This window comes from Papio anubis, chromosome 3, assembly GCF_008728515.1.
Source record: "Papio anubis isolate 15944 chromosome 3, Panubis1.0, whole genome shotgun sequence".
Classification (NCBI taxonomy): Eukaryota; Metazoa; Chordata; class Mammalia; order Primates; family Cercopithecidae; genus Papio; species Papio anubis.
Window position 1 is genome coordinate 113,063,357 of NC_044978.1, and position 22,364 is coordinate 113,085,720.

At 35.3% G+C, this 22,364-nt stretch overlaps 1 protein-coding gene and 1 pseudogene across 1 annotated transcript in view; both read right to left on the reverse strand.

Annotated features, from left to right (window-relative positions):
- The window catches only part of UGT2B39 (UDP-glucuronosyltransferase 2B39), a 389,237-nt gene that overhangs the window by 116,879 nt on the left and 249,994 nt on the right, over positions 1 to 22,364 (reverse strand). The gene's annotated exons all lie outside the window — the stretch shown is intronic.
- On the reverse strand, positions 9,485 to 20,525 carry LOC101021363 (annotated as a pseudogene).

Below are 22,364 nucleotides of genomic sequence, written 5' to 3' on the forward strand. Positions count from 1 at the left end.
AATTAATTTTTAAACCTCATAAATAACACATGAAAGTATTGTAAAAAGTTAAATACTGCAGAATTCTGAGAATAAAATCTAAAATTCCCATCCTTGGATTTATGTGTATTCTTCTAGATTTTTTTTTTCCTTTTATGAGTTTACATATATTTTAATTTATTTCATTGCAAGGAAGACTTTTTTTCTGGAAACTACTTTTTCTATTTAGCAGTGGAATAAACTGTTCTCTGCAACGGCTACACTCATACATTTGTTGGAGCTATATGTGTTCACTGACTGGAGCCAATAGAGTGCTGGAGGAAATATTCTGTTCATATGTGTGCTTATGTGGAAGGATTTCTGCATGACAGATTTCTAGATGTAGAACTTCAGATTCAAACTGTATCCTGAAATTTTATTTTAGAAGGTTATTTTGCATTATACTCCCTCAAAAATAGATTTCTCAGGTTTTTATAGATTGCAAATCTCTACAGCATTAATTCATTGGCATTCTCTTTTCCTGAACACCAGTTACTTTATAATCTTTTATATGTTTTTGGCAATTTTTACTTTGAAGTGCACATTTATAGTTACATTAAGTTTTATATTGGAATATTTCTCTTTTTTGGTTGGTGATTGTAGTACTTACTAAACAATAGATACCCATCTTTTAAGTGTGTTGTAGAATAGGTTTAATATGAATTAATTCAGGCTTATAAGAATGATAAAACAACATTACTAACCTTTGCCACCTTATTATTCCTGCTTTTCTATATCAATACCTGGATGATTTGTATAAAATATTCTGTTGTAAACACTTCCTATAATTTTTTTTAACATCAATGTTTTAGTGTGTGTGTCTGTGTATGACATGATTTATATATACATATAAAATACAAATCTATATATTTAGTGATCTGTATATAGTGATATATATGTGTGTGTATATACACACACACACACACATACACACACACATATATATATAGTGATATATATTTAAATCATGCCTTAGGCTCAAGAATATTTGTTGGGAAACTTGTTTAATGATGAGACTTCTGGTTAACAAAGACAAATAGGTTTCTGTCAATCTGGACCACTGTGATCATAAAGTGCTTCACTGATGTGCAGATTAAAGGTGTATGGCTTGATTTAGCTATTTTCCAAAAAACTTACAAACTTTTTGTATTGTTTGTATATATCTTTTTTTTATGTTAAAAATTTAGTGCTGTCATGTTATATTTATAGGAGAGAAGGATCAAAAGACTGTAGAAAAGAGAAAAAATTAGACATGATCATTTAAAGTATAGTTATGTAGAATAATAATTAATATTTCAAACTGTCTTCAATAAACACATTGAATTTCCCAACATACCTATTAGATAGTAAAGTGATGTTGTGTCTTGTTTCAAAAGAAATGGACATGTTTATGTGCATGTATGTTTAGCAAGATTGAAAATTCACTAAGTCCCTTTAGAATGAATTTCCTATATTATCACAAACTAAAATTAAGAACTTACATTTGCTACTAAAGGTCATAAATGAGAATAAAACCAATATGAAATTTAGGATTGTTTTTCCTAGCTCTGTTAAGAATTATGATGATATGTTTATGAGAATTGCACTGAATTCATAGACTGCTTTTGGCTGTATGCTCATTTTCATAAAATTGATTCTACCCATCCATGAGCATGGGAGATGTTTCCATTTGTTTGTATCATCTATGATTTTTTTGACAGTATTTTGTAGTTTTCTTAGTGGAGGTCTTTCACCTTCTTAGTGGAGTATATTTCTAAGTATTTTATGTTTTTTTTTTTTTCTTTTTGAATCAGCTGTTGTGAAAAAGGTTGATTTCTTGATTTGATTCTCAGTTTGAAGTCTGCATAGCCAAAGCAAGCCTAAGCAAAAAGAACAAATCTGCAAGTGTCCCACTACCCAACTTCAAACTACTACAAGGCTGTAGCTACTGAAACAGGGTGGCACTGGTATAAAAACAGGCATGTCGACCAATGGATCAGAATACAGAATCCAGAAGTAAAGCCAAATACTTATAGCTAACTGATCTTTCATAAAGCAAAGAAAAACATAAAGTGGAGAAAGGACACCTTATTCAACCCATTCAACCAATGGTGCTGGGATAATTGACAAGCCACATGTAGTAGAATGATACTGAATCCACATCTCTCAACTTATTAAAAAAATCTACTTAAGATGGACTAAAAAATTAAACCTAAGACCTGAAACAATAAAAACTCTAGGAGGTAACGTCAGAAAGTATCTTCTAGACATTGGCTTAACAAGGACTTCATGACCAAGAACCCAAAAGCAAATGCAACAAAAACAAAGATAAATAGATGTGACTCAATTAAACTAAAAAGCTTCTGCACAGCAAAAGAAATGATCAGCTGAGTAAACAGACAACTCACAGAGTGGGAGAAAATATTCACCAACTATGCACCTGACAAAGGACTAATATTCAGAATCTATGAAGAGTTCAAACAAATTAACAAGAGAAAAACTAATAATATCATCAAAAAGTAGGCTGATCATGTATTGACAGTTCTCAAAAGAAAATATACAAATGTCCAACAAACATTAAAAAATGCTCAACATCACTAATTATCATGGAAATGCAAATCAAAACCACAATGCAATACTACTGTCCTCCTGTAAGAATGGACATCATTAAAAAGCCCCCAAATAATACAATATTGGCATGGATGTGATAAAAGGAAACACTTTTACACTGCTGGTGGGAATGTAAACTAGCACAACCACTATAGAAAACAGTATGGAGATTCCTTAAAGAACTAAAAGTAGATCTACATTTTTACCCAGCTATCCTACTACTGGGTATCTACCCAGAAAAAAAAGAAGTCATTATATGCAAAGACTCTTGCACACACATCTTTACAGCAGTACAATTCCCAACTGTAAAAATATGGAACAAACCTAAATGTCCATCAACCAATGGCTGGATAAAGAAAATGTGATACACACACACACACACACACACATACACACACACACACAGGCACACACCTTGGAATACTACTCAGCCATAAAAAGGAACAAAATAATGCCATTAACAGCAACCTGGATGGAGTTGGAGACCATTATTCTAAGTGAAGTAATTCAAGATTAGGTAGCCAAACATTGGATGTTCTCACTTGTAAGTTGGAGCTAAGCTATGTAAACGCCAAGGCGTAAGACTAATATAATGGACTCTCAGCACTCTGGGAAAGGTCGGAATGGGAAGAAGGATAAAAGACTACACTTTGGGTGCTGTGTACACTGCTTGGGTGATGGATGTGTCAAAATTTCAGAGATCACAACTAAATAAATTATCCATCTAATAAAACACCACCTGTTCCTAAAATCTATTGAAATAATTTAAAATATGAGAATAAAATCAACCAGATGAATATTTTTAAACGACCAGAAAAAATGGGTAAACTGAGGCTCAGGGTGAAAGATTAGCTCAGCAGAAGTGTGGGACTGGACTCCAGCTCTCCTGACTTTTAGTCCGGTGTTCTCTCCACCACTCACTCACTCATTTCTCCATTTCTAATTTTTTTTTGGACAAAGATGTCTTGATTTTGTTAGTATTGTAAAATAGTTCAATATTAATGTAGGAAGCAGATAGCAGTTGCTATATTTCTAATTTCACATACATTCCACTGGAGAAATGAATAAAGCTCTAAAATAATAAACATTTTGCCATAAATTTTAGGAAAATCTTGATTTATGCCCCACCACATATCACTTCAAATAATTATTAAAAATTCAATATGCTCTAAGAAAATGTGTCTTCCAGTTGATATATATAAAATACATATATGCACATATATATATATATATATGCATGCCTGTGTGTGTGTGTATCATGTTACATTATAAGGTTCTATTTGTTAACTGTGTTCTTCTAATGTTCTATGTCATTTCTCATTATTTGCTCCTCTCTTTAAAGTCTGTTTAGATTTAATGGAAGTATCTGTATATTTACATTTAAATAAATCACCTTATTTTATATTTCTTTTATATTGGTCCAACCTGTTTTATGGTACAATCTGTTATAAAAGCATTCCTTTAGGTGATACCTTTCTTACATAAAAACATTATTGATAGTAGTTATAAATGCTGAATTGATGGTAGCTGGACTGGGTAGATATTTTGCACGTTGTATCTTCGGAGTATAAATAAACCAATTGTTAAAAATTTAATTTACTAAAATTAAAATTTTGTGCTTCAAAAACCATCATCAAAAAGGTAAAATGTTAGCACACCAAGATGAAACAAAATATTTGAAAATTATGTATCTAACATAATATTCATGATATATAATTAGTTCTTAAAACTCAATAATAAGACAAGTTACAAAGTTTAAAAATGTTTCAAGGATTGGAATAGACATTTTTCCAAGAAGGTATATAGTCAGTAAGCACATATAACAATGCTCCACATTTTTAGCTGTAATGAAAATCCAATAGAAAACCACAATGAGAGATCATTTCACTCCCACTAAGAAGGCTACAACAAAAAGATAATAATACGTGTTGGCAACAGTGTAGAGGAATTTGAACCCTCTTGCATTGTTGGTAGTAATGACAAATGGAACAAGTACTTTGGAAAACAGTTTAGCAGCTCTTCACAAACATATAGTTCCCACATGAGCCAGGAATTCCACTTACAGTATCAATCCCAAAGAAAAACATATTTATGCAAAAACATGTATAGCAATGTTCCTAGTAGCCACAACTGAACACAATCAAAAGGTCAATGAACTAAGTGAACAAAGAAAATATGGCATATCCATACCATAAAATATTATACTGCTGCAAAAAGAAATGAAGTATTAATACACACTGCAACATGAATGAATCTAAAAGCTATTAAAAAAAAATTACGCTCAGTGAAAGAAGTCACTTTCACAACACCCTAAATTGTATCATTCCAGATGGCTTCATGACTCATAAGCATTCTAAATATATTGGGATTTTACACCTTAAATACGTGGGTTTTAAGTCATGAAAATTACATGTAATTATCAAGCTTGTTACAATAATGAAAACAATAAAAATGAATTTTTCATGAAGAAAATAGTCATACTTTTAGACATTTTAGATATTTAATTAAAATATTTTACCATATTTCTTTAAGTTTATCCTTCCTTTCTACTGCAGATTGATCATGTAATTTTTTTAAAAAACCTGCCTTTTTTATATTAGCTATACTACTTTAAAATTATTTTTGTATAGAACATTGTTTCACTATTGGATACCCATTACATGTATGGAGTTCAAAACACAATTTTTAAATAACCGTTCAAAACTAAAAGATGATTTCAGGTTGGTTACATCATGTAAATTCTTTCAAAATTAGACTCTTAAAAAAAGGATGAAACTCATACTTACTATTGAATAGATAAGCTATCTAAAAATACCACCTAGTACAAAAATATTGTTACACTTACAAAGGGTCATTAATTACTGTATTCAGTGCATTGAGCAACTCTGTACTTGACACTGTGTTGAAGTCCAATCTAATAGCTGCTTCCTTGGCCTTCATTTATGTAATGTTATCAGGTTAATCCTCATACAATGCAATGCCCACCGTAGGGATCCCATGGTAGATCACCTCGTGGTGCCATTGGATCCACCATGAGTTATAAAAGTCCTGGTTTTTGGATGACCTAGGATCGGATAAATTTTAGCAATATTATGCATAGGAATAAAATGAGGAATGAACAACTAAAAGCTCAAGTGACAGTGTTTTCTAGCTAAAACGTGGAACTAAACTAAAATTGTGTTTCAGACTTCAGAGGAAGGTGTGCCTACTTCTGCTGGAGATGTAAGTGAAAGCTATATGGTGTGTGTGACTTCAGACTGAAAAAAAATTAAACAAGATTACCAGTTGGACTAAAGAAAAAGTGCAATCTAAACAAAATGTGAAAAAAAAAAAAAAAAAGAAGTAGCAGCAGCAAAGAAAAGAGATGAACATGTAAGAATGTGTTCTTCTAAGTGCAGTCACAGAGTGTGATATGTGAGATGTGCAAGGCAGCAGGCAGTGGGGTGGTGGTGGTGCTAGGATTGCAGAAGGACAGGTCACACTTCATCATGAAATATGTCATCACATTATGATTAAGATTAGGAATTTAATCTTACAGAAAATGCAGAGTGCCTGTTGATAGCAGAAGAGCTGTTATTTTTAGTGACATTTGAAAGAACCCTGCATAAAAAGAACAGGTGTAAAGTTATAGAAATAGGAGACAAAGAGACAATCTATGAAGTTGTAAAAAATTTGGTGAGATGTAATAACACCTGAAATAAAAATACTCTGATTCTGACCATAAAGAATGTGAATGTATATTATAAAATGTTGACAATTATAGCTTATTATTTTCCCCATAGGACAGGAAAATAAATATAAAGAAGTTTCATTTTATTTTTAAGTTTTTCCATAATACATTTTCAATAAGCTTATTTCATGATTAGTTATTAATGCTCCAATGGGCTGTTACAAATATATTCAGTATTTGTACTCCAGAGTCATGCCAAGAAGATCATTCTAGGATATCCACTTGTACACCTGAGTACTGAGTCCTAAGGCATGTGGTCTATTCCCATCAAATCTCCACAGAACCTGCTACAGTAAAGAAAATATCTTATTCCATGAGTAGAACTCCAAAGTTATAGAATGTTAGAACTCTAAAGAGGTTAAGAATGAGATCAGGAGATGCTGGGTAATAAAACTACTCAAAGACTGATGTAAACAGGGTGCCAACATTTCATTTTCTTAACTTCTATAATTAGTTAAATACGTCAGGAAATCAGGATTTTCCAAATAATAGCTTAGAAAAATGAGATTATAAATGAAAAGTTCAAGTATTTAAAAAATTGTTACACTTTTCAAAAGAAGACCTATGTGTGGCCAACCATCATATGAAAAAAGCTTAACATCACAGCTCATTGGAGAAATGCAAATCAAAATCACAATAGATATTATTTTGCACCAGTCATAATGGCTATTATAAACTCAAAAGGTAGTACATGCTAGTGAGATTGTGTAGAAAAAGGAATGCTTATACTCTGTTAGTGGGAGTGTAAGTTGCTTCAACCATTGTGGAAGACAGTGTGGCACTTCCTCAAAAACCTAGGGGCTAAAATACAATTCAACTCACCAATCTCACTAGTGGGCATACAAGCAAAGAATGAAGAATGATTCCCTTATAAAGGCACATACACATGTTTATTAATAGAAGTAGTATTCACAATAGTAAAGATATGGAACCAACCTTAATGTCCATCAATGATTGACTGAATAAAGAAAATGCAATGGAGTACATATACGTCATGGAATATTATGCAGCCATAAAAAAACAAGACTTTGTATTTTACAGGGACATATATGGAGCTGGAAGCTGTTATCTTTAGCAAACTAGCATAGAAACAGAAATCCAAATATCACATGTTCTCACTATGAAGTGTAAGCTAAAAGATGAGAACACATGGAAACATACTGGGTAAAACCATACACTGGGGTGTATTGGAGGGTGGAGGGCAGGAGAAGAGAGAAGATCAGGTAAAATAACTAATGGATACTGATCTTAATGCCTGGATGATTAAACAATCTATAAAACAAACCTCCATGACACAAATTTATCTATGTAAGAAACCTACACCTGTATGCCTGAACTTAAAATGAAAGTTAAAAAATAAATAAATTTAATTTTAAACATATAAAAATTCTAAAAAATTATATGTATGAAAAAAATTTTAATAGTCTTTATAATTCTAGTGAGAATAAGTAGTAACAATTTAGTACTGACCTATATGTTTATTTTTTGTATGTGTTTTATACTAGTTTTCATCTTCCACATTAAATATTAATTTATTCATTTTTTAGTAACATAGGAAGTAGTTCATGTAATTCTGCTTGTCTGTAACTTATTATACTAGAGTTTTGTGTTCTTTGACGGACAAAAAAGCAAGTTGATAAAATAAGCTAATTGTAAGAAGTAAATCAATGCTACAAAGGGAGCATGTATAACTTTCAAATTACAAATTATCAAGCACTACTTCAAGGAGAAATTTCAAGGGACAATTTCTAGACAAATTTAGAGCATTATCAGTATTGCTAATTTTGGTTGTTTTTTTCAGCACTGAAATGAGGAACATTTTGGTATCATAAATAAAGATAGAGCTGTTGAATAAATTCAAAATTGTGTTTTTCTGAATTTGGTCAACTGATTCTTAACACTTAGACAATGTGCTACAAAGCTTTGACAACAGTGATGAATATATTCTACTATAGCCAAGACATTTTTATGTTTAAGTTACTAATTATGGAACTCCCGAGCAATCCTCATAAACTGAACAATAATTTACAGTGTTTAACTTTTACTTGTTATATCAATATTAAAATAACTGAGTTTTCAGCAAAAAAAAACGTTAGTATAGCTCATTACAAGAAGACTATATCAGATAGGGAACTAAAAAAGTAATTGACAAATACACAAATGTCACCATTTTATTCTATACAGAAGAAAATATGTTTCCTACTGTGTTCTATGGAGGGAGCATCTGAACCTGTTCCTCCACCTGGCTTCCTTCTGTTTGACTCCTTCCTATATTTCCTTCTGCAGCCTCTATTGGGAGAAGTTGTTAATCTGATAGTTAGTGCTGAGTCCTTGTGGGACCACATTTTACGCAGCACAGCATCCACCTTCAGGTCAGGATCTATCTCCATCCTTTCTCATTCATCTTCCTGCTTCAGACATTGGCTGGGCCCAGTCCAGCAAGGGAGGCTGCTTTTACTCTTTCTCTAAATCTATCTGGCTGGTGGGAACTTGGACTAAGTCTGTCAGCCTAGGCCATCCTTTCTCTGAATAGTACCCTGAACATCACTTAGATAGGCCTATTCCAAAATGTGTAGAGGCAGTATATGAGGCTGGATTACGTGGCAAGCCTAAACTGCAAGATGCATGTTAGACATTTTGAAATACCTGCTATCGTTACTGTGCTAGTGAAGTTACCCATTAAAATGTAACTTCTTCTGATAACATCTGTAGTGTGTCCAACACCCTCAGAAATCCCTAAACATAAGTATCAAATGACAGGCAAATAATTTGGTGATATCTCTTATGCGATCCCAATATCATGATAATATCAAAACTTTACCTACACGTCTTAATATATTTATTCCTGATCACAATATTAGTGCCACATTTATTATCCATGAGTATACCCTTTGTATTATTTTAGCCTCTTCCATGTATATTTCTGATTTTTTTTTTTTTTTTTTTTGAGACAGAGTCTCGCTCAGTCACCTGGGCTAGAGTGCAGTGGCACAATCTTGGCTCACTGCAAGCTCTGCCTCCGGGTTCATGTCATTCTCCTGCCTCAGCCTCCCGAGTAGTTGGGACTACAGGAGTCCGTCACTAGGCCCGGCTAATTTTTTTTGTATTTTTAGTAGAGGCGGGGTTTCACCATGTTGGCCAGGATGGTCTCGATTTCTTGACCTGGTGATCCGCCTGTTTCAGCCTCCCAAAGTTCTGGGATTACAGGTGTGAGCCACCGCACCCGGCCTATATTTTTGATTTTGAACTAACATCTGATAATTAGAGCTTTTCCAGGAGCTACATTTCTAGGCAGGAAATTTCTATAATTGAATTATTTACAGACTTTCACAGCCTCTTTTAGTAGTTTTCCATACCAGTAAGGAACTTTATCTGTCCTTCTGTGGGACCTTGGCAATGGCTGATGCAGTTACATTGGCCCTTTCTTCTGTCATGTTAATGACCATTGACCCCAGAGAAAACACCACAACACCATTTTCTCCAGAACTCTGGATAAACTCTTCCATTTCCTGTGACAAAAGAATTTTTTCCATCACAAAAGAGTAACAGCACAGCAGGCACTACTGAAATAATTGGTACAAATTACTAAAGAGAGAAAATCAAGTATTATCAGGAATTATTGGAGGAAATTATGTATTTTAACTGACTCAATCACTCAGTTTCTTATCAAGAAGATGTGTAATATGAGACAGGGGCCTCTACTAAGGGTATTTATGTAAATATGTGTGTGTGCATGTTTGTGTGTGTGTGTGTGTGTGTGTGTATAAGGGAGAAATGAAATGGAGCTATTACATAGTAGTCAGGGAGATAATGTTAGAAAATATTATACCCAAACTCTTCACTTACAATGTTAGAGTTACTAACAGAGATTCTTGGAAAGTGACACTACCTGGCTTTAATTCTATATAGTCATCCTACTAAATCACGTATCTTTATTTCAGGCAGGTTTTCCACAGAATTGTTTTGGTTTGAAGGTATCAATGGTTTGCTTCCCTAACTATAAGCCCTGAGGATAAGTTACTCACATTTGGGATGATTTTATGTCTACGTTTATCTTCCTCTATAATCCTTTATATTTCCTTAAATTTTGTCAGAGGTTTCCAGTCTTTTTTCAAAAAAGAAAAATTGTAACTGTGAAAGGTGGGGAAGAATCACTGACATTCTGGAGTCTGGTTGTGGTTTGGAATTTCTATGAATTAGTCCTGAGAGTCTCATTTATAATACAGAATTGTACAGCATATAGTTAGATAGTTGAATGAGCGTATTTTTCAGGTTATTGTTTAGGTGGAAGAACTTTTCCCTGAAATCACACTGTTAAATTGATGGGTTATCTATAACTGCATGTGAGGAGCTCCCATCATCTCTTTGCTGTGTCTCGGAGGCAGCAGCACTTGCACCATAATGGGAGAGGCCACCAGGGCTTTCTGCAGGGCAGATCTGTCACCCTCATGAGTAGCTCACTCACACTACACTTCCTGGTGAAGATGTGCTTGGCTAAAATTGATTGACATTTATTCTGATTTGCTTTCTCCAATCTATGCCAATATTTACATTTATAAATTTTTCAGATTTAATCATTAGGGTAAAACTTTTTTAAACTGTTGTTTATAAAACAAAGAAAAAAATCCAAATATTGACTATGAAGACCATATATTGCTCTATATTTTTTCAAATATGATTTTTAATCTTAAGACATCAATGTTAATGTGAGAGTCATTGTACCACTATTCCAGATGACACATGGGGCATCTAGGCATTTTGTGTGATTGCAGTTACCTGTTGCCGCATTTAATGTAACACATGCTCAGTGTTTACTCCCAGTGTCTTGATGCCCGGAGCCTTCTTCATCCACTCAGTGTTGAAGTAATCTAACTTCTGTTTACTGATTCATCACTGATGTGGTCTGGTTGTTTCCCACTCTGTGACAACTTCATAAAAATAATACAAAATCAATGTAAGTAATTTAATACAAGTATGAAAAGTTTAAAAAAGAAAAGGAAATATTTCTAAAATTTCTATCTAGAGATATTACCAATGTAAAATATGTATGTTCTCATCATGGCTTTTATTCTATTTACACATGTACAAACATGCCATTTATTTAGAAAATTTTAACGTTATTGTGTATACATTTTCCTCCTACAAAAAACTTGTTATCTTGTTATATTTACCATTTTCTACCTCACTTTACTTGCATTTTGGTTCACAGTATAATTGAATATTTGATTGATAAAATTATTGTAAGACCATAGTATGCATATAGTATGTTTTTAAGCATTCCTTCATTTAAGATGTTAGATTATTTCCAATGTTAATTTATGAATATTTTCCATAACTATTAAATATGCACATCTTGACTTATTTTTTTTCTCAGTATGATTGCATGAGACTATATTATGAAACCAATGGTTATGTGCATTTTTAAGTCACTAGAATCATTTTGCCGTGTCTTTTTCTCTTAAAATATACACAAATATTCTGAGAATCTAATATTTAATTGAAAGGGAAACAACTTGGGTTAACAATTATTCTACATAATAAACACTTAGAGAAACAATTTTACAACCATTGATTTTCATTCAAATCTTTCTGCAAATTAATAACAACAGCTACTATTAGTAATTATCACTATTGTACTACTAGTCATCCTTTTCCTTGTCCTTCTACACCTCCTACTCTCTTCCTCCTCCTATTGGCACTATTGCTTTCCCTTAACATGAACAGGGAAATCTTTCAATAGTAGGGTAGGGTGGCATAGAATTTTCATTAGTCTTACCTCAGCTTTTGTCTCTTTCAAATGTTATAAAGCACATACAATTTGCATTCGACATAGATATTGTATTTTAACCATGGAATACGTTCTCAGTTTTATGTAGACAAAAATCTTAAGAGATTACTTAATAATATATTAAAGAATGCTTACTTTCTACATATGTCTTAAAAGTATGATTTTAATTTAAAATGCATGAAGGTCTTGTGTTTCTTTGTAAAGAATATCATCTTCTAAGCAGACAGAATTCTTTCGTTATTGTAAACTAAGTTTACTATCATACAGATACAAGTGATATAAATTATTTGGTATTTATAATACGTGCATCGTTCATTTTCTCCATGCTTTTCTGTAGGGAGCTTTGGTGTCTAGACACAAGTTCCATCAGGAAGCTGTACTAAGTTGCTTGTCATAATGCTGAAAACACCTTCTCTAGTAGGGCATGTTTCTGATCTAAGATGTAAACTTCTGGTATCTCAGCGTAGAATGAGTTACATTCTTGAGTAAAATCAAGGGAACACTGGGTTTGGCTGCAAAGATTATTAGAAGTACACATTTATATCATTGAGTTATTCTTTTAAGTTAGAATACTTAAGATCTGCATCACTTACAGTAGAATTTTAGAATAGCTTTCTTTTTTTATTACTATTATACTTTAAATTCTAGGGCACATGTGCAACTTGCCCATCTTACTGGCAAATCTAGTATTCTTACTTTTATTCAAGTCCACAATATATTTGTCATCCACGACTTTTCAAGAGAATGTAATCTTGATGTGCTGAACAATCTGGTTCTATTAAATGAAGAATGATATCTCAAGTGACTTGCACATGTTAAGTAATTAATAGTGTTAGTAATCCTAACAAAATAATCATAATTGCAAAATTAATATTTCTGAATCACTAACTATATAACAGACACATTTTAAGTGTTTTTTCTGTATTAACATTTTTTCCACAAAACACGGTGTGAAGTGGGTACTATCACTGTAAATGTAGACATAACTATTTCAATCAACATTCTAGTTCACTTTTCCATCATCTGTTACCAGATTCCATGCAAAATATCCCAAATGGTCTGCTCTTTCTTTGTTTCTTATTTTTTAATAACCTTATCGTATATCTTCATTTCCTAGCTCTTTTTAGTAGTTCTTAAAAGTGCTTAATAAATATATTAACTCCTAATAAATATCTGGCTCTAACTTGCCTCTCAGCATCATCTGATTCTCACTCAGCCTTTCCCTGTAAACTAAACTTGGAGTCTTGAGAACTTTCCTGAATACTTTACCTTCTTTTCTTTTTTGTGTTTTCCTGACCCCTCATTATTTCACCAATTTCTGCACATTGTTCAGCTCTCAGCTTCATTATCGGTGAGTCCAGGTTACTTTCTATTATCTCCACTGATGCTATCTTGGCATTGGGTTTTTCCTTGAGATAATAGCTTTTGCGCAATTGTTATTACTTGCACATATTCTATCTTTTGAAATAGAATGTAATGTGTGTGGGGACAGAAACTGTGTCTATTTTTTTTCCTGTTGCCTGTGGTTTGTCTTAAACTTTTTATAAAAATTCTTTTAATGAATGACCAATACCTTCTTATGTGTTGCATAATCAAGACTTAAATGTAACCAACTCCATTTTCAAAATCTTCTTAGTATCCCTCTCTATCTATAATAATGATGAAACTCATGTACTTGTGATGGTATTGACAAATCAACATGTATTCGAGTTCCTAATTGGTATCTGCTTTACCCTGCCCACTGCCCATCTTTCTTTCTGTGTAAGTAAAACACTCTGCATGAAGACTGTAGAATTATTCCTACTAAAATTTCAAAGCCAACAATACAAAACCAACAAAATTATCTTTACCGTAGGTAGGGATTTGCCAGGTTTGCAGTGCAGTCCTCCAACAAAATCAACATTTGGTAAGAGTGGATAAGGAATTTGAAAATCCCAGGAGTTTTGAGTAAGTCATATGTCAGCTTTCCCCATTGTCTCAGATAAGGTAGTAGGTCTTCCTGAGAAGAACAAGGAAAGAAAAGATGGATGACACAAGATAATTACATTAGGTAATTTTCTGAAAGGGATTAGAATAATGTAGGAAGAAATGTAGGCAAAGTGTCTGTACTTTGAAATACATAAACATATATTTAAATATAAGCATAATTTAATTTTTATGTATTATATATTTTGCCCATGTGTGTTTATAAGAAAAGCAAAGTGATAAGAGAATTTTGAGGGCAAACTACATCATTGTGCTAAGGTCACATCAGAATACAATCATAAACCATTATTAAAATAATCTAGAGAGAAGTAAACATCCATTTCTTTACCCTTTAAAGCTTCAATAGTAGCGTATAAACATTTAAACAACTCTTCGAGCTCCATGATCACCTAATTCTGACGTACTCATAAAAACAATTTTCTAAGAAATAGTCTAGTTTCCACAGTTCATTAAGCTAATTCTTGTATCTTTGGTTATTCAAGTGAACTGTGGGCTATTTTGAGAGTGTGACTGAAATCTTTGTACCCACTACTGCTTTTGATTCATGCTAAGGTATTAATCATATTGGCTTTTAAGTAAATATATTTGCAAATTACAGATAGAAAATTTTGAGAAATTATTCAAATAGAGATTTGTACCAAACTTAATTTGGCTCATATTTAGTAATACACAGACATAGTTGTTTTTGTTTTTTGTTTTTTTTTTTAAAGCTATATAGATATAACAATGTTCAGACTTCAACAAAATGATTGGTCCTAAAATAAATAATTTCCAATCTTTCAGTGAAGGAATGTAGAGACATTAGAAACTACAATTTACCCTTATTTGTTTTTGCATTTGAGATAGAGGCACTATTTCTCTCAACTGTGAAGGAATCGTTCTGGTAACATGGGGACATATTTTAATTTCAGAATAAGGAAACTGAGGTATACAAGGAAAAACAATTTCTGCAATGTTGCCTAGACAGTTGTTTTAGAAAATTGTGTAACTACTCAATCTACATGTATGCATTCAGTAAGATGTTTGTGGATGGGCCTGACGTTTTATTAAAATGAAAAAAAATTAATAGTAAAACAGATGTGTGATTGTTTAAAGAAATATTAGGTGCACTAATTTACAGGTTTATGACTTCCTAGAGTGTTCTGAATGAGCAATGGCCACAGGGTTTTAACTGACCTTATATTTTAATCTTTTCTATAATATTTTACAATTGATAGATCATCTTGTGTTTTCATTTCATAAATTCACTTACCAAAAAACTCCACTACCAGCTGGGTGTGGTGACTCATGCCTGTAATCCCAGCACTTTGGAAGGCCGAGGCAGGCATATCACTTGAGGTCAGGAGTTTGAGACCAGTCTGGCCAACATGGTGAAACCCCATATCTACTAAAAATGCAAAAAATTAGCCAATCGTGCTAACACACGCCTGTAATCCCAGCAATGAGCTGAGACTGCAGCACTGCACTCCAGCCTGGAAGACAGAGAAAGACTCCACCAAAAACAAACAAACAAAACAAAAACAAATTTAAAAAAACAAGTATTCTGACTTTATTGCTTTATATAAGCTCAGCTTCAAAGGCACAGGAAAGTTAGATCTCCATGTTACCAACTGAAAAAATTACTTACCTAGAACTTCACTGGAAAACTGATTCCACTTCTTCGTATTAAATATTTGGAACCAAAATTGAAAATAAACCACATAGGTCATATTTTTTTACCCTCTCCATGAAAGTCATTTGGTCACTTAATTTTGACATAGCAACAGGTATGTAGGAAGGTAGAAATAGAAATCCTCCCTTATGCTTTTCAAGTGCGTAGCCAACAGGGAAGGGGAGACTGTACATGAAGGGTGTGTTAAAATAGCTCAACCAGCAGCTCCCCACAGCGAACAATAGCATCTGCAATAACAGCATCAAATTTTGACTCTTGTAGTTTCTTCATAAGTTTCTTATTTGAAACTCCATCCTTACAGAACTTTCTAATTGTCATTAATAGTTCACATGATTTCTTGTACTTGTGAAAAATATGACCAAAATGTGTCTTATGGAAGGTCTGACCATGATGATATCCTCAAAGTCAGTTTTAGTTAAAGATGCAGGATAAACTTCAAGTTTAAGAGTACATGCGCTGTTGGGATAAAAAAAAAAAAAAAAAAAGGAAGCTGAAGATGCCAATACAGTCACCTCATGACCCCTCTGGACAAGCTCATCCACGATTGTCTTTATATTCATCCAATGACTGAAATCGGTGGGCCACACCAGTACCTTTCCACAACTCCCAGAGCTAATGTAACAGCTCAGCTGTATCAGCAAAAAAACTGAAGTCCATTTCATACACATCCTGGTGCAATGCAATGCTTTTTCCCATTTGCTGTTTCTTTCTGTCATTTCTTATGGTTATATCTATGGATAAATCAATCACAAAGTTCAAATGTAACTTTTGCACTTCAAAGTAAATATATTATCATTAGATTAACAGTCTGAGCATGTATATGGCAAGAAGATAAATTAAGATAAATGACCTGTTTACACAAGTGTGTTTAATGTCCCTTTTATGTTTATAAGTGTTATCATTGAGCTAATATCAATGTTCTTGTATGGACATACATCACTTGTCTTATGTAATTTATTTTAGAAGAGTTTCCAGAAACATAGCCATGAGAGGTTCATGTCTCTGCATTATGTCTGACACAGAACTAAAGATAAAATAACAAAACATGGTTCAAAAATTTTTTGTATAGTTTGTTTACACATAATTTATATACAGCACCTTCAACTGAGGCGTGGTGTGCAGAGCGAGCTGCCATTTTTGCTATTTGGGCAACTTACCTGTTCTGCCCTCCAAGCTTTGGAGAGTCCAAATGTACTGGTGGTGGAAGGAATCCACCAGTTGCTGAACATCTGCTCTACAGAAACATTGCCAGACTGCTTTTTTAAGTAGCTACCAGATTCTGTTCCTCCTCACTGGGTGCGACTTCCCAACAGGGGACTCCAGACACTCCCACCAGTGTTCTTGAGTCTACAGAGTTTTGAAAACTCCCTGTGGCAGAGCTCCCAGAAAGAGGTATGGGCCGGCATCTTTGCTGTTTGAGGAACTTATCAATTCCAGTCTGTAAGCTTGGAAGAGCCCAAGCTGACTGGGGTGGAAATGATATACCAGAAGAACACAACAACCATATAAAAATGGGGCCAGACTGCTTTTTTATTTGAGTTTCTGATCCTCATCTTCATTACTGAGTGGAGCCTCCCAACAGGGATTTTTAGCTACTACCACTGGTATTCATCAGCTGACAGAGTTTACAGGAATTCCTGGTAAAGAGACCCCAGGGGACAGGGCAGGCTGACAACTTTGCTGTTTGGGCAACTTAGCCATTCCAGCCTTCTAGCTTTGGAGTGTCCAAGGCAACCAGGGGCTGAAGTATACCTCCAGCACAGCACAGTTGCTTTACGAAAATGTGACTAGACTACCTTAAGCAGGTCCCTGATACCATTCCTTCTGAATAAGGGTCTGATCTCCCAACTGCAGTCTCCAGCCACCTCTTAGAGGTGCTTTTGTGCCAGAAACAGGTCCAGATCTCCCTGGGATGGAGCTACCAGAGAAAAGGGCAGGTTTCCATCTTTCCTGTTTCTCAGCCTTCACTGGTGATACCTCCAGGTTCTAGAAAATCTGAGGTGACTAGTGATTGGAGTGGGCCCTAGCATACCACAGCAGCCCTACAGAAAAAATGATCAGAGTGTAATGTGGTTGCCTGCTCCTGTATGTCCTCATCAGGCAGATCTTCCAGTCCTGAGTTTCTAGACAACACCTGCCCAATCTGTCTACCTAGTAGCAACTTGGCAACTCTTTGGAGAGAGCCCCTGGGGCAACAGAAAGCCTCTCAACCACTGCCTCTGCAATGGAAGTTTCCTTGCCTCCATTGGACCAACAAAGGAACAAAGACACTGAGCCATTGCTGATTTGCATCTCTCTGAGATGAAGCCACAGGAACACAGTAGCAAAGAAGCAGGCCAACTGATGTGGAGTCCAGAGGGGTGAGTGCAGGAGAATCTGTAGCAAAGTGTGGAGATCTCTTCAAGTTCAAGTTTCATGAATAAGAGACCCCAGCTCTTGGGTAAGAGTCAGACCTGATCCCTGCATGGTGATCCTGCACATCAGATGAGGCTGGTCTGACTTGAGCACTCCTTGATCTTCTACCCTCCCCTGGGACCCCAGCCTTGTCATGCCTACTTACAGGGCAGTCTTTGATACCCTGGGGATCCACACCATAGTTTCTGCAACAGAGGACCAGGCCTGAATGATAGAGAGTTCCACTGAGGCAGCCCCTACCACTGTGCACCAGTCTGCATGTTCTCTCCCATACTGCAGCTTCCCCTGAGCCCATAGAAACTCCTCACACCACTTTGTTGAGTGCATGTCTGCATGGATGGGTTTTGCTCTACTTGACCCAGCAGCACACAGGGCTGCAGTGCATCCCTCCATGCACCCCACCACATTCACTAAAATCACTGACAGCCTTTGCAGCATCGCAGACAGAGCCTTGATTGGCACACAACCAGAAATCCCTGTCTGGACAGTGCCCACCTTTCTCTGATGCTGCACAGAGGACAGAGGACCCTCCCATACCCTGAGTGATCAATTCTTCTTGCAGGACACAGAGAAGGCACACAGACTTGTGCTGGCAATCACCCCACTCTAAACAAACACTACCTCCAGTGTAACATCACATAGTTTCCAGCAGGGGCCTTCCACTGCCCTTCCAACTGCTTTGTTTCTGCCACTGTGGTGAAAACTCAGAAAGAGGCAGACACTCCTGCACTCACTAGCACTCTGCTGCAGTGGCCACACCTTGATCACCCCAGTGCAGTAGACTTAAAGCCTTGAAAAGCAAGAGAACAAAGCTAGGGCTCAATGCAAGTCCACCAGAGTTAAAGCATACAGTCCAGGAACTGGGAACTGAAGACTGCCCCCTCTATAAACAAAACCAGTTGGCTGAATCCACCTTATATCACAAACAAACCCTCAAGGCAATCAAATAGAATAATAATAATAAAAAAAAATCTGAAGGCTAACAACCTCGAAAATTGAAGGCAGATAAGCCCACATAAATAAGAAAGAATCAGTTCACGAACAGTGAAAACTCAAAAAGATAGAATGCATTCTTTCATCCAAATTACAACATCACCTCTCCAGCAAGGGTTTGGAACTAGGCTAAGGCCAAGATGGCCGAAACATCAGAAGTAAAATTCAAAATAGGAATATAAGCAAAGTTTACTGAGCTAAAGGAGCATATTGTATACCAATGCAAGAAAGCTAACAATAATAATAAAACATTGCAGGAGCTAACAAAGTAGCCTGTAAAGAGAAAATGTAACTGACCTGATAGAGTTGAAAACAACACCACAAGACTTTCGTAATGCAATCACAAATAAATCAACTGAAAAATAATAGCAAAATAAACCAACTGAAAAAAAGATTATCAGAGCTTTAAGACAGACTTTCTGAAATAAAACAGACAGGCAATAATAAAGAAAAAAGAATACAAATGAATGAACAAAACCTCCGAGAAATATGAGATTATGTGAAAAGAATGCATCTATGAGTAATTGGTGCATCTGAAACAGATGGGGACAATGAAATCAACTTGGAAAGCATATTTCAGGATATCATTCATGAGAATTTTTCCAATCTAGCTAGAGAGGCCAATATTCAAATTTAGAAATGCAGAAAACCCCAGTGAGATAATCCATGAGAAGATCATCCCCAAGGCAAACAATTTTCAGATTCTCTAAAGTCAAAATAAAGAAAAAAATATAAAAGACAACTAGAGAGAAAGACCAAATTATCTACAATGGGAAGCTAATCAGACTAACAATGGATTTCTCAGCTGAAATCCCAGAAACCAGGAGAAATTGGTGGCCAATATTCAACATTCTTAAAGAAAATAAATTTCAATCTAGAATTTCATATCCAGACTAACAAAATTTAATAAGCAAAATAAGAACCTTTTCATGCAAGTAACGGCTGAGGAAATTTGTTAACACCAGACTTGTCTTGCAAAAACTTCTGAAGGAAGCACTGAATATGGGGTGGGGAAAAAAAAAAAGAGTGTTACCAGCCTTTACAAAAGCATACTGAAGTACACATACTATTGACACTGTGAAGCAAGCACATAAACAAGTCTGCAAAATTACCTGCTAACATCATTAGGGCAGGATGAAGTCCACATATATCAATATTAACCTTAAATATATATGGACTTAATGCCCCTATCAAAAGACACTGAGGGGCAAGCTGATTAAAGAACCAAGACCCATTGAAATGCTGTGTTCAAGTGACCCATCTACCTGCAGTGACATATATAGGCTCAAAATAAACAAATGGAAAATAATCTAACAAGAAAATGAAAAAAAAAAAAAAAACAGAAAAAAGCAGGGGTTGCAATTCTAATTTCTTACTAAACGGACTTTAAACCAACAAAGAGAGATAAATGACATAGAAAGATGCTACAGATGTATAGAATTAAGATGATGAAAATGAGGCAGGACCAGTTTGGAGCTTCTACTCAAATGGACAGAACAGTGTGTTGGAACTCATGTCATGAAATTTTTCTTCAAGGACTATGGCAGGAACACATCAGGAAAGGTGAGAAAATTCACAGATACTTTGAAGGAAATGGATCACCAGTGCAGGTTCCCTGAGTTGCTGAAAAACTGAGTCTGCTTGCTTTCTAGGTGGGGAGGCTTGTGGTATCGGGCAAGTTCTCAGCCTTAGTCACTGGTTGCATAAAAATAGACCCAATTCTGTTGGTGGGGTGGGGGGTGCGGCATGATGGGAGTGAGACCAGGCTTTAACACTGCAGGCTGCATGACAGCAGCGTGAGGCCTATTACTGCCGGCATTCTCCCACTTCCCTGGTGACCTGTATGACTCAGTAGAGATATCCATAATCCCTCTGGGAACATAACTTCATTGGCCTTGGAACCACACCTCCATCCACCACAGCAGCTCCAGCAAGCCCTGCCAAAAGAGAGTTTGAGCTCAGACACACCTATTCACGCCCCAACCTGGAAATTTTTTTCTACCCATTCAGACAGCCAAAGATAACGGTCATAATATCTTGGGATTTTTATTGCCTTGCTCACCTCCTGAGAAACCTTAATACTTAACCAGGCATCCCTAGGAAAAGTTTGCATTCTTCCTATAGTACTGCAGGTAATGTGTTCTTGAAAGTGCCACCTTCTGTCTGGAGGTCAGCCAACATAAAACCAGTGCACTGAACAAAAATACAACCAAGTACCTGTACAGAGTTTACCTCACTCCTCTGCCACCTCCACCAAAGCACATGCTGATATCCACTGCTGAAAGACCTGAAGATGGAACACCTCACAGGACTCTTTGCAATCACCTTCCAGTACAGGCCAGAGCCCAATAACTCCACTGGGTGGATAGACCCAGAAGAGCAAAATCAATCACTGCAGCTCAGCTCTCAGGAAGCCCCATACGTAAAGAAAGGGGGAGAACACTACATCAAGGGACTACCTTGTGGGACAAAAGAATCTGAATCTTGAGTCCCATATCTTTCCTGTGACACAGTCTACTGAAATGAGAAGGGACCAGAAAAACAATTTTGGTAATATGACAAAACAAGGTTCTTTAACACTTTTAAATAATAATGCCAGCTCACCAGCAATGCATTCAAACCAAGATGATATCTCTGAATTATCAGAAAAAAAAAAAAAAATCAGAAGGTGGACTATTAAGCTAATCAAGAAGGAGCCAGAGAAAGCTAAACTCCAAATTAAAGAAATCAAAAACATGATACAGGATATGAAAGGAAAAATCTTCAGTAAAATAGCATAAATTAAAATTAAAAAGTCTCTGGAAATCAAAATCACACTTAGAAAAATGCAAAATGCACTGGAAACTCTTGGCAATACAATTGAACAAGCTCAAAGTCAAGGCTTTTGAATCAGCTCAATCCATCAAAGACAAAGAAAAACTAACTTCAAAAAAAGGAACAAAGCTTCCAACAGGGTTGGGACTATGTTAAATGTCCAAATCTAAGAATCATTGATGTTTCTGAGGAAGAAGAGAAATTTAAAAGTCTGGGAAACATATTTGAGAAAATGATCAAGAAAAACTTCTCTGGCCTTACTAGAGATCTAGACATCAAAATACAGGAAGCTCAAAGAACACCTGGGAAATTTATTACTAAATGATCATTGCCTAGGCACATAGTCATCAGGTTATCTA